Here is a 14,352-nt window from a genome sequence, read left to right as displayed (position 1 = left end):
TGGACAGCTCCTTTACAACAGACAATTCTTGGATTTTGGGTTATGCAGCTTCGGTGAGCTCTGGAGGCATCTCAGGATGTCTTGTCTGGAACCTAATGGTGCTGCTGAGCACTTCCATGGACTGTACAGTGCATCTATCGCTCAGGAATATGAGAAGCGTGCTGCTTATGCTTTATTATTTATTAGACTGTACGGGTTTCTATCATTGCATGGCTTTGGTGCTCATACCTGCACATGTCGGAACCTGCAAACCCTCAACGAAGAAACAAAAAGAGGAAGGAACATTGAATTATCACCCTCTCCCTTTACTAACGGCTGCTCCAACACGAGAGAGAAGGTCTAACGGATAGTCTTTTAGTTAGTAATTGAAAATTACTGAAGATTACTGAAGATTACTGAAGAAGTACAATCAGCAGCAGCAGACAAAGTTGTTGTAGCTGTACTCTTCTAGGAAACCTAGGAAAAAGAAACCCCCAGCACCACTCCAGCTACAGTCACATCTACACATCTACAGATATATTAGGCAGTAAGATGTTCACACTCACTTTCACAAGCAGGCCTTTTCCGGTGTGAAATGTGCCAACTGTAACAGCAGCATGGCCATTTCCTGTAACTGAAAAAAAAAACAACAACAAAAAACAAGCAACCCACCTCCTCTGCTTCTAGCTCTCGCCTCTCCCACACCAGTGACTTCACTGTCCTTGTCAATGTCTCAACTGATAAAGCCACGTACTTCAGTAACAACCATGCGCCACAGGAACACGGAAGGCAAGTCAGAGACATGTGCTCACAGCTCATGGAAATGCTCAGTACTAAGGTTGACTAAGTAGAGCAGCTTAAAGTTCATGAAGCAGCTAGAAAAGACCACCTGTATCAGTGGTGCCACTTTCCTGAGGAATATGAATAATAAATCAGTGGTAATAAAGAGTAAAATATTTAAATAAGGTGCCATGACATGCAATTAAGCTGTTTTAATGTATAAATACAAAGTATGTGACTTTGATTGGTGTAAAAAATGTTCAGACACGATGTAACAGGCCTATTTACCACCCTGTTATTTTGCCCCACAGTTAAGAACACTGATTTTCCTTTTATGGTGAGCTCATGAATGATCTGATGAGCAGTACTTTAGATCCGCTGGTTTTATGGCAGTTTTAGGGTTTGCCAATTGGCTCTCTTTCATATTCTGTTTGGGTTATGCCGGATACAGCAGTGTTCAGGCTTTAGAGGTTTTTTTATGGCCAACCACTTGCTACCAAGCTCCTCACACATCAGTTACTGTTGTTCGCAGGCTGGCGATACTTCCTCTAAATTGTATTTTGTATGGGTTTGTATGAAATGTGCTGTTTAGTATTGGCGATGGTCATGGCGTATCCAGAGAACCCGGCGTATTGTGATACCATGTATTACAATAATAAAAATATACACATATACACATTTCTTTTCAAAAATTATGTCTATTTTTGTCATTTTTATTTTTTTTTCTGTCATACTATGAATAATGCAGTTGTCTATGACAATATGTCATCATTTCATGATGAATGGACCAATAGAAATGCTCCAAAACGACTTAATATTTTTTGTTCCATTGAAAATTAAGAAGGTTTTTTCCTTGCCCTGTAAAGTTTCACTTTTAGGGATATAAGGTTTTGCATGACAGTAACGATATCCTGGTGCACGTGTGTGGTTGTGCATAATGTAGCCTGGAGCGGCCCTGATTGAATGAAGGTCATTCACAGTGACTGGCACACCAGTTTACGTAAGCGTGCCTGAATGTGATGAACCTGCAGAGGTTTTGTATGGAGCTGTTATGCTTAAACAAATGCTCCATCAAAAGAACACCCACACCCCCACACACACCCACACACATGTAAATCCCATTTTTACACACATATAGCTAAAACTAGGGAAGTATAGGGCTACCCTATGTCAGCCCACCTGTTCTCCTGTCACATGGCCTGCACCACTGTGCTCTGAACTCTTAGACCACTGTTAAAGATTACCTCCATTTGAGAAGGAGGTCAGAGGGCACAGCACTTGCTCAGAAAGGGTCAGGGTGTGTGCATGTGGGAGCGTGTATGTTCAAGCGGTCCACTGTCGCAGCTGCGCGCTATAGAACAACAAGGCTGCAGTATAGCAAAGCTATAGATTTCACTCAGCTGTGACCAGCACCTGTTATGCCACAAGTGTAGTAGACGGCTTTACGAGAGGTGTGTGTGTTTGAGAGAGAGAGAGAGCGGTCAGAGAGAGGTCAAATGGCACAGAGAGAAAGTGGATTGGTTATAATTCTTTACATGTTACTTTCATTTTATGGAAAAATCACTTCTTCACTTCTATGGAGCTTTTTGTGCTACACTAAAGAAACAAATTCATTATGGAAATATGTCGGCTTACTATTAGTGTAGAAATGTACTAGACTGATCTAAAAGATTTATAATCAGTTATGATTGATTTTTAGTTTATTATGTGTATAAAATAAAACTTTTTTTGTAACTTATACTTGTTTTATTGGCTATATTCGTTGGTAGACATATAGCACTGTACATTAATGCCATTAATTTGGTCAAATATTACTCTAGTTAAACCATAAAATGTTTTTTTTATTTATATATATATATATATATATATTTTTTTTTTTATTATACTTGAGTTAACGTAAAAGTAGTTGAAATAAATAATAAATGTACTGAAAGGGACTCAAATCAATATCTTCTTTGCCCATTTTGTTTATTTTATATGTAATAAGTAAATAATTAATAACAGAATAATAAAAAAAAACATTTATTATCCAAAGAAAAAAAGCAGTAAAGCGTGATGGTGACATTAGGGGAACATGGAGAGCAGCTCATCACCTCCAGACTCCTGAGTCAGAAGAGGAGCTCGAACTTAACATTCGATGGAGCAAAAGCTGGAGAGGGCGAACAGTGATCTGCGCTAGGCTAAAAGCTAACACCACGCATTTGCTCTCTTCTCTCCAACATCCGCTCCCTCTAAAACAAGCAGGACTACCTCGGTTGAACCGGACTGGAGCTAAACACACATCAGAAAGGAAAGCACTAGCCAAACCTGGGAGTGGGCTCAAGGCTAAAAGCTAACCGGGAATCATGAATAATGACTGTTTTTGTTACAGTGTTAAAACTATGCTATAATATGTGGCTTCTGTGAGCCATAGCCAGTGTTGTAAACTAGCCATTAAAAGAAGGGCTTGTCAGTGTGTTTAATTCTGAGATCAAATAACAGGGTGGTAAACTGGCTTGTAACATTATATCTGAGCATTTATCACCACAACCAAAGTCACCTACTCACTAGTTATACACCATAAACAACATAAACACTCAATACATGCTTTTTCAGCATTTAAAAAGTACTATCAATATGAAAAACAATATGATTTACTTTAGCTATTTCATTTCTGCTGTATTATTTGGATTGGATTTTTCTATTCCCAGACCTGTGTGCCTGTAGACGTGAGCTTTAAGCCAAAATTAATTGTTAATTGTTAATTAAAATGGTTTTTATCAAAAAAACTTCTGAATTTCAAAAACCTTCGGGATAACAATTTAAAAATGATATGATTCACAACATTAAAGTGTAATATATAATCCTCAAAGCTTGCCTGAGGTGCCCGGCCCGGCCTAGTTACGGTTGCTAAGCTAAGACGGCACGCTCGATGTTGTGGGGACGGGGTTTAGAGAACAGTGCGCTATGATTAGTTAATGATCAGCTTTAATCCGAAATCTGAATCACAGACATTTTGAATATTTTACAACTTCCAGTTTTCTCCCACTCCAGAGTAACAGGCACGACACACTCATACAGAAAGTGGTGCAGAGCAACGTACAAGCACAGAGTGGTACACCTCTGCTGCTTACACCAATCCCTGACTCTCATTCCACTAAAAACATGTACACAACACTGCATCGAGAGACCCCACCACTCACACAGAGAGTAAGAGCCGGTCAGTAAAGGGCCGTGAGGTTATCTGTTGTGTCTGAGCGGACAAAGGACAGCGATGGTCTCTTAAGCCCACCTTTCATTCTGAGGCTCTCATTGGCTCTCTGGCACAGTAAGGAGGATTAGTCAGGACCCCAAAAACACTCACACACACACACACACACACACACACACACACACACACACACACACACACACACACACACACACACACAGCAAAAAACAACTGCTGCTATTATCCAGACAATGTGTTAGTAAGCCATTAGAGCCTGCTGACCTGGCTCTGTCCATCACTGCAGACGGACAGGTGGTCATGTCACAGTCAAACACATGTACACACGCGTGCACACACACCTACTTACACACACACACACACACACAAAAGGGCATTAAAAGCACGAAGACTTCCATGTTCGTCTTCATCTTCATCACTACACTTATAGATGGCCCACTCTCTGGAGCTTTACTGTTGGTCTTCTTGGACCTAGACATTAATTATGTCCATCAGTATTTTCTGCATGAGCTTTCCTGCTTGGGCTCTCCTGGACTGTTTATGCAGCTCTGCAATAAAACAATGGGGGAAAAACACAAGAATGGGAGAGAGACGTTCTGTTCCTTTGTCCAATTTGAAGCTCTTGACTGAATGGAAGGAAAATCAATGTGAGCAGCACAGCTTTAGGCTGCCACTGGAGAGCTGGCAGATTTACAAACAGCTATCCATGACTGAATTACTTTATGGATTCCAGACACACACACACACACACACACACACACACACACACACACACACACACACACACACACACACACACACACACACACACACACACACACACACACACACACACACAGAGCTAACTTGTATAATGTTAAAACTACAGATATAGTTCTTTAAGTGATGCCATAGGAGAACCTCTTTTGGTTCTGTAAAGAAGCTTGTTTGTAAACAGAGAACCTTCACATTTGTAAAGAGGCTTTATATACAGTAAAGGTTCTTCAGACTCATTTATTATTATATTCATAATCTCTATTACAAACATGCTTCTTTATGAAACCAAAACTGGGATCTTCTATGGTACTGTTTAAAAGAACCGTTTGTAGCCGTTTGCACCATACCCATCTTATACATAGAGAATACTATTGATTATGGATCAAACGCACAGTAATCGCTCATTCCATCAGCAGCTCTATAGATGAACGATGATATTGGAATCATATCAGGGATATTATGATCATGACAATCAGTATTAGCAATAGAAGCTGCTTAAAACTTAGATAGACTGCTGATAGATTGTGGCACTAAAATATCTGTCTTTTACTAAATTTCACTGCATTTGTGACTCTGAAGAACTAAAAATAGTACATGTCTCCGTATCGCTTATTCAAGTAGGGGAAGTACTAATTTCTACACATTATAAATGCTTATGCTTTGCCATCAGCAGTCAGAGCCAGAGAGCGCACAATCCGCATAACTTCACTGCAATGCTGACTGGCAAGGATGTTTGCTAGCCGATGCAGTAGAGCTGGGTACCCAGAGCTTTTTCTCCAACTGTGCTGGTTGCCTGGTGATGTTGCATTAGGTAGAAGTTTGAAAAGAGGCGGGGGCTGGTTGTGCATGTTTGAGGAGGCATGAGTCAGTCCTCACCTTCCCTATAGGAGGCGAGTACTAACGAGTGACTTGGGTAATTGGCTAAAATTGCCCCAAAAAATCTAAAATTGGGGAGCAAAATTTGTTAAGTAAATAAATAAAAAATAAACTCTTCCTAAATATCTATCTTTACTTCTATATAATCTATTTGAACGTATATCTTATTTATTATATCACTCTTTCTCGTCTCTGTTCTTTGTAGATAACATCTAACTGCCCAGGAACTGCAGATGAAGATGAAGCATTTGGCTCAATCTGGTACTTAATGATGTGGATTAATGTCTGCTGTCCCTCTTAATTCAATAAGAGCAAAAATAATAAGAGTAAAATCTAATCAATAGAAATATTCATATTATTTATTTATTTATATATATATATATTTATTTTTTTTGTGACAAACTTAGTATGTCAAACTTTGTGCATCAGCATCAGCAAATATGTATATGAAAAATATCAATATCTGATATCAACATTAGCCCGCAAATCCCAGATCAGTGCATCCGTCTCCACAACCATCTCATCGTTCAATATTACTTTACTAAACGGTCAATTTTAGTGACATTTCCTTTCATTTCTCCCCAGAAGAGCCTCTAAACAAGCTCCCATTGATTTCTCCTGTGGACCCAGGACAGACTAAGAAACTCCCATCCTCGTTGTTGCAGTAGCCTACAGTCAAAGTCCTACATGTCCTGCAGGAGTCATGCATTGCTACTGATAACAGCACGTGATCTCCTCCCCCTCCTTCATATTGCTCCCTGCCTGCGGTCTCTCACAGTGGTGGTTGGGTAGTGGGCACGGGCTAGCTCTCCTTTGTTCACGAGAGAACAAAAACAGCAAAGCTACACCTTTGTTTGACACCATAATACCAGCTCTCAGCATGCACCCAACAGAAAATACCCATTGCGAGTGGGTTAGCCGGTCTTCGGAATCATTTTCAGATGATCGGCTAGTCCCAAGATAAGCTCCTGTGCCACCCAGATGTTACTCAGATGTTTGTTTGTATGAGCTTATCCCTTTAACCTCCGGGGCGGTTTTGATCATATGTACGCCGGCCTGGTGACCTGATTCAGTCGTTTAGTTGATCAGTTCATGTGTGTTGGGGTTGCGTTTTAGCGTACGAATGCAATAATCAGCATCCCTGCACACTGAGATTTTCCCCTTCTTTGTGTCTGTGTTTGTGTGTGGAGAACAGAAGTGTATGAATGGCAGATTGAGGCGGGCCTCGGGTTTGACACATCTTCTGTACGATGACTGGTTTGAGATAATCTCTTAAGCACACCCCCCTTTGTCATATCATCATCCAATCAGATCGAAAACAACACAGCCACATGCCAAAGTGCAGACCCTGGTCCCTGGATGATGACGTCACAATGGAAATCCATGGCAACTGCAAACAAAGAGCGTAAACAAGGGTCCCGCGCTTTGTGATGCAAGACCAGAGGCAGCGGTGTTGCACCACAGCGCTGTAATCTGGACCCAATCAAAGTAGTTCATCATTAGCCTACAGTCGGAGAGAAGGCCGATAGCAGAAGAACGAGAATATCAGCCAAGAGAGGAAGCAGGAAAAGTCAAACACTGAGAGACATCAAAGCACAAAGCTCCGCTGCCAAGAACAAAGCTCACACAGCAGGGCTGCCTGATATGGACAATATAGTAGTATTGCGTAGTACTGGGCATTTGATCTTCATTAGAACAATATTGAGAGATGGGGTACTATAACTAAACCCACACACCTGAAGAAATGCCTTGTAAAATTATTTGTAAAATGTAATGAATAAAAATGCAACTTTAGGACACCCCACATTTATTACTAGCTAAAACACCGAAACATCAAAATCAGCAGCAGAACATCACCTGCAGTAGATCAGAACGTGGTTAGAGAGGATTCTGGAGGAGCCGGTCTTATTTAAACCTCAGACATTGAGTCTGGTTTGCTTTAAATTGTTTACGTGGGTGGTGGAGATCACCATGGCCAGATCCAGAGAGCTCTCTGAGGCCTTCAGAAAGAGGATTGTAGAGGAAGAGGTTTAAACAGCTCTCAGAAAACTTAGAAACCAGTTGTTCCACTGTCCACTAAATCATTTACAAGTGGAGAACATTTAACATGGCCAGATCAGGCCATCCAAGCAAGGTCAGCCCAAAAACAGACTCCAAAGAAGTCTCCAACAGTCCTAAAATGTCGTCACGGGACGGACAGGTAGCTCTCGTCACAGTTGAGGTCAAAGTACATGTGTCCTTCAATCAGAAGGAGGCCCAGCCAGGCCTCCAACACACCGTCAGAACCACTGTGACTGGTCAGACAGCCTCGTTTGCGTATCGCAGTCAACTGTGATATCAGTCAGCTGTGTTAACATAAACATATAAAAAAAATGCAAATAAGTGGTTTTGGATGCAGATGCTCAGAGAAGTTGTTCTGGGAAGATGTTTGTCCTTGTCAACTGTTAGGATAAACACAGTAGGCATGTACACACAGATCCACACACACACTCACTCACTCACACAAATGCAGAATGTGCAGTGTGGACAGAATGTGCAGTGTGGACCCTGGCAAGCAGCTGACTCATGGGAGTGTTTGTGTTGAGGGCTAGAGGAGAATAAAGAAGGGATTCCAGCGATCAGACACAACCACCGTCACAACGGCACCAGGGTCCAGTCCCACCAAGCTATACTGTATGTGTGAAAGTGCACCTATTGAAAATACTGTAATACAGCCTTTCACACTGTACTACAAATCAATTTCAGCTGCTCTGGTAAAATAAAGCTGCCAAAGGAGGCCGAAGAGAGTCCACTGGAGCCACAGAAGAAGCACATTTGGGTGCTTAAAGAGGATTTGTAAAGATCTGAAAGTGTGAAGAACATCAGCAAAATCTAAAGGTTCCTTTTACATTTATGTGGCCTAGAACGGTTCACCAAAGCCAAGAACTAGGGATGGACAATATGACAATATTTGTATTGGGATACAGTTACATTTACAGCATTTTGCTGACAGTCTTATTACAGAGGTGGGCTAACGTAGCATTAGGAGTTTTACCCAAGAACAGTGTTATTGGTGTAGCAGAGCACACTCTCCCAAACGGGGAATCGAACCCCAGTCTCTCACATGGTGTGGTAGCTCACTAACCAAATGTTAGGGCCTAGGTTCATCCATTTGTTGCTCTTCCTGCTTTTTCTTGGACACAAACAATGAAACGGCCAACAACAGTGTTTCCTGGAGTCATGGCATTTCACCGTGCAGGACTACCTGCAAACAAAAAGGTTTTTACCTGGCGTCCAGGCGGTAAGGTGCAGCAGTCACGTCAAAAAAATTAACCTCACATGCAGCACTGAGAGGGAATAGCTTCCACATCTACAGCAGACCACACCAGACTTCACTAGAAGCGGACCCAAGACCACCAACTTCAGACCAAGACCAGAGATTGGTGCCCTGGACTGCTCCCAGTCTCAGCTTTCACACTTGACCACCACACGTACCAGAGCAATTGCTCCTATATTGTGGTTTCCTATCATGTATCGCTGATAAGCATCTTGTGATACCATATTTTCAGTATATCGCTCAGTCCTACCAGGAACCATCTAAGAACCTTTATTTTAAGAGTGTACAGACAGTCAGCCTGATACCATCACAGTGAAATAGAGAGCTTGCTTCATTAATGCCAACTTTCTTAGTCATAGCACTTTCTTAGTCATGTAAGTGAGTCAGTAACAGGACCATTTAGGGCAAGGTTGGTCAACAGGACAGTTTGGCTGCTTTCGGTTTGTTTTGGCTGTACCACTTATACTGATTTTATCCATAGTGGGATTAAAATCATGCTGGTTTTATACTTTAGATAAAGAAAGTGGGGCTGCTCTGTGTTTCAGAGCATATCATGGGCATTGGCTGTACTTGTAGAGCACATTTCAGAGGGCGCACATCATAGAAAACTGACATTTGGTCACATTTCAGTGTATAGACAAGTGTATACTCAAGTATAAGTGCTTGACACTGCAAACACATTTCACATCCCACATATCATTCACATCCCAGTCCACACAGCTCGGAAATTAGCTGTAAAAAAACATCAAGGTTTTGTGATGTCACTAAAACCAATGCATTTTTATGCAGTATACATAATATTGGGCCTTAAGGCAGACTTACATTTAACCCCATACTACTTTCTGAATGAGACACAGCCCAGGGCAGCCAATCAGAACAGAGACCATTTACATACATTATGTGGACAAACGTATTGAGCATTAAGAAGGTTGTATGTTAGATTTTGGAGGAGCATTGCTGGGAGGTTTTGATTGCATTCACTGACAAGAGCGTTCGAGAGGTCAGGATGTCGGATGACCCCACCTCATCATCCCTAACTCCCCAACTCCCCAACTCCCCAACTCATCCCAAAAGTACTGGATGGAGCTCCACCATCACCATCATTCCAGAGATCACCGTTCTTCCACTGCTCTATAGCTCAATGCTGGTGGGCTTTATACCCCTCTAGCCCACGCCTGGCATTGGGCATGGTCCAGAGAGTAGACAAGCAGGATTTGTAGGATAAGAGCCCTTTAAATATATTCCAGACAGGGCCTGATTTGAGGGAGGATTCAAGAGGATGCTATACCCCCATTAAAAACAAAGCGGATGCGTGAGGAGTCCCATCACATCCACCCAGTAATTTGAACCTGACATCTCCATCCCCACAATTACCGATTCCAGTTCTTCGAGCCTCAGTGAAAATACTAAAACGTTCTTCAACAACGATCCCCATTCACCAAGCACATTTAATAAGACGCGACATGTGATCCAGTCCAGGAGAAGTGATTCCTCATGTTATGTCAGCAATCCAAGCACAGGAAGACCACGTTTCAATCTTCCCACCCAATCCCACCTCTCCGGGGACTGCATCATCGTCCGGGAAACAAGAGGACATTGCTCACCCTCTTATTCACATTCTCTCACTTTAGTTTTTTTTTTCTACGAGTTCTAGCGCACACATGGGGACATACATACACAAGAAAAGACAGAGAGAAACACACACATACACACACAGAGAGGAAGGGAAAGAGCTCCACAGCATTGGAGGGGGTGGAACTAGTTCAAAGATCAAAAAACAGATGTAAGGCGTTTGACGGAATACTCTGCAAATAGCAAACACATGTGGTCAGAATCTATCCCTACCCTATCCCGAAACAAACCACCCCCCCCAACTCCAAACTAAAGGAACTCACTCTGGTATGCATGTGCTCTCACACATAGTCCTCGTATCACTGCTAACAGGGTGTTATCAGTGTCTCCCAGTGACGGCTATCCAGTCCTCAACAGTCTGGAAGTGGACTAGTGAACTAGTCCTCACCTCCAATCTCTCCACTGTTTCTGACCTGAGCTTGTGTTCTCCAAGTTCTCTAATACTTCGCCACTGACGTCCAGGTATGAGACGTCAGGTAAAGTGCTTTAACCCATGCAGAATTCCTGGTGGTTCTGGTTTAGCATTTTTGTGTAGAAATCACACACCAGACTTAATCTAATATGATCAGAGAGGTGATAAACACTCACTGTAACCCATTTATAGAAAGCTCTGCAGATCTGCTCCCAGGCAAACCCGGAGAACATGCAGGCCGGGGGAAATTAGACTAATCAGATATAGATATTAACACGATATGTGCAAGTGAAGGGTGCTTAAAGTACAGAATGTACATGTAAACAAATGGAAAAACTGACCTCTCACACACACACACACACACACACACACACATCAATGGCAATAGCTCTGTCAAGCACTACAGACAAGACATGCCCAATTCCATGTGATTTGACTCACTGTATCTACTGCTGCTTCTCAACAGACCTACAGAGCAACCTAACCAAGCCTGATTACCCTCATATAGTAAACAATAAATAAATAAACAAATAAATAAATAATGTCCCAACAAGTGTTGTATATTAATAAAGGCCAGTTCTGAGACTGGAACACGTCTTGTATGGGGAGATCTTGAGCTGGACATGTAGACAGACTGCAGAACCGTGATTTTTGGTCAATAAAAAGTTCAGCTTGAAGCCTTCTCCTCAAGACCAAACGTAAATTACAGGTTGAGGCCATAAACAGTGCCTGTACTGTTAATGAACAGTGTTCGCCTCTCAGAAGTGGTGGTTTTCCTCTCTTTCAGAGCTGGACTGGTCCTCCAGTATTGTTCTACTGACAACAAACAACAACACTGCTGAACAAAAGACTGGCTCTACTACTACTTTCCCCCAGACTGAGGTGTTGGGAGATGTTTGGGACTGCTCAGAAGCTCTGAAGCTCAGCGCCAGGAGCCAGACCCCCTCCAGCAGAACCCAACAAAGATAGTGCGCTCTGGTTGCCCCCACGTCCCATTAAGAGCATAAAGAAAGCCTCCAGACCCACCTCGAAAAACGACCCCTCCACACACTTCTCCAACCCGCGAGTTCAACTGGAAGGGACGAGGAGCTGTTGGAAACACATCGGCTCGTGTTTTGGAGCACTTTCCACGTTTAAGGTGTGTCTGCAAAGCTTCTCCTGCTCTGCTGGAAACAGTTCAGTAGTAGCCCGAAACCCATCGAAAATGGAAATTAATACTAGTGGGGGGAGGGGGTGGGGTCTACGTGACCCAACGCGTAAGTCTCCGCCCAGTTCTTTCATGCTTTCGTGCTTCTGCAGAGCGGGGAGACCCCCGAGAGTCGTCTGGGCGTGGCACCGTGCCGGGGCGGGGAGGAGACTAGGAGACGAGGAGACGAGGAGGGCGTGCGCGAGCTTTTCTGAAACGCACCTGTATTCAGACACACCCCGCCCTCCTGCGCTGGGATTGGCTAGTAGGACGCAATAGGGCAGATTTACTAGGCTACGATTGGCTACTGTTTATACTGGTCCGTATGGAAGGGAGGGGTTGTCCTAATACGGGTGGGGGGTAGAAATAACGACTCATGCATAACACACACACACACACACAGCACGACGAGTTATCGAGTTCCCCTTCCCTCCAGAATCCCTATATCACAGTCACGTGATCATATATTAATTTTTTTAAATATATTTTTATGTGGGATGGGCGCGAGGATGGGAATTACTCAGCTTACAGGACACAGCGTTGTCTCAGGAAACCCCCCAACTGTAGGCGCAGAAGGGAATACCCATGAGTCTTTCCAGTACCCCCAGACCAGCAGCAGCCAGAAAACTGCGTCCCCAGTGTTGTATAATGGTTTGTCTGTCTGTTAAGTCCAAAAACTACTGGGATGTCCCACCATCACTTTCAACACTGCCCAAGAAACAACCTACACTGTGTGTCCAAATGTTTGCGGACACCCCCTCTAATGAGTTCATTCAGCTACCCATTGCTGACACTGATGTGCACAGAGAGAGAAGCGCTGCCAATAGAATAGGACTCTCTGGAGCAGATAAGCATGGACCTATTGGCACCATGCTGTCTAATGCCAGGTGTGGTGGGCTAGAGGGGTATAAAGCCCCCCAGCCTTGAGCTGTGGAGCAGTGGAAGAACTGTGTTTTCTGGTTGGTTGGTGCTGAGTTGGGATTTTTGGATGAGTTGGGGGTGGTGGTCATCCTTGTTGCTGAAGCAATCGAATCCTCACAGCAATGCTCATCCAAAATCTAGTAGAAAGCCTTCTACTCTGGACAGTAGGGACGGTTACTCCAACCAGAGCAGGATCGGCTCTTTTTTACAAAATAAACAAGTGTCCCTAAACTTACAGGTGTCCTAAAGTCACCCAGAATTCCTCTTCAGTTGACATGAACTCCATCAAACCCCCACAAAAACCTACAACCCCATTTGTATTTACGTAGACCCTTATTCCAGAGAATTCTCTCAGTCCTCTAGCCCACTTTAGCTTGAGCATGATGTAGCCGTACAGTACATTCCTCTGCCCTGTCTCATGTGTGCTGTAGAGGAGAACCCCATAAAATGATATAACTACAGAAGGGTGACTCATAGCTGCAACAGATCTAGAGGTCACCCAGTACTGCAGCCCCAACCCAGCATACAGGAAGCAGATGTGGGCCCTGTAGGGGGAGAGGGGAGGGGTCTGATGTTTGGAGCTGACAAGAATGAAGCAATCTCTAGAGATTCTGCCAATAATTCAGAGTCCTAATGACGGGAAATCCACAGCAAAACCCTCGAAGTGAATTTCCCGTCCATACATTCAACACGTGTCTGATGGGAAGGAATGACAGAGCTAGAGCTGACCCTGACTTTGACTGTGCTGGAATCACAACCGGACTCATCACAGTTGTAGGACGGTTGAACAGATCGGACCTGCGGCCTTAAGGAGTCACAGTCCTATAGATTAGAATTGCCATGACAACGGCATCATTCATTCATCACAACATAAGACAGCTTATGTCACATCTGTCACTACAGCCCATCTGTGGTAACGCTCTATCTTGCCTGTTATCGTACAAGCTGTTCCCGTTAATGAAACTGCGGTTTCTCACTCTAACGACTCAGCGGGTTTTGGGTACAGTAAATACCACATGTTTGTTGGCCCTTAAACAGGAAATATGAAACCATGGCAATGCACCTTCCTGTTCTGTGGTACTGTCAGGCGTGTCTTCAAACAGCAGGGAGAAATATCAAAGCTAAAGCACATCCAGTCAACAAACACCAAGAAAACCAGCAATACAGAGAACCCCAAGAAACCCCAAAAACATCTTCATTAATTAACACCAAACACTCCCAGTGAGTACCTCCAGACTACCACGAATTAACACCAACATATGTCAGAACCATCAAACAGCAACAGT

General features: G+C 43.2%; 1 protein-coding gene across 3 annotated transcripts in view; it reads right to left on the bottom strand.

The window, feature by feature from the left end:
- Positions 1-12,086, bottom strand: part of fam107b (family with sequence similarity 107 member B) — a 32,426-nt gene extending 20,340 nt beyond the window's left edge. The window contains exon 1 of one of the 3 annotated variants that reach the window (XM_072695643.1): positions 11,986-12,086. The gene's annotated coding sequence lies outside the window, so the exon portion shown is untranslated. Of the gene's footprint in view, positions 1-545; positions 604-651; positions 690-11,985 lie in introns of those variants that run through there. The other 2 variants (XM_072695645.1, XM_072695644.1) reach the window with 2 other exon arrangements.
- Between the last annotated feature and the right edge of the window lie 2,266 nt (positions 12,087-14,352).

This window comes from Salminus brasiliensis, chromosome 13, assembly GCF_030463535.1.
Source record: "Salminus brasiliensis chromosome 13, fSalBra1.hap2, whole genome shotgun sequence".
NCBI classification, from domain to species: domain Eukaryota; kingdom Metazoa; phylum Chordata; class Actinopteri; order Characiformes; family Bryconidae; genus Salminus; species Salminus brasiliensis.
This window is presented reverse-complemented; position numbering and strand designations above follow the sequence as displayed.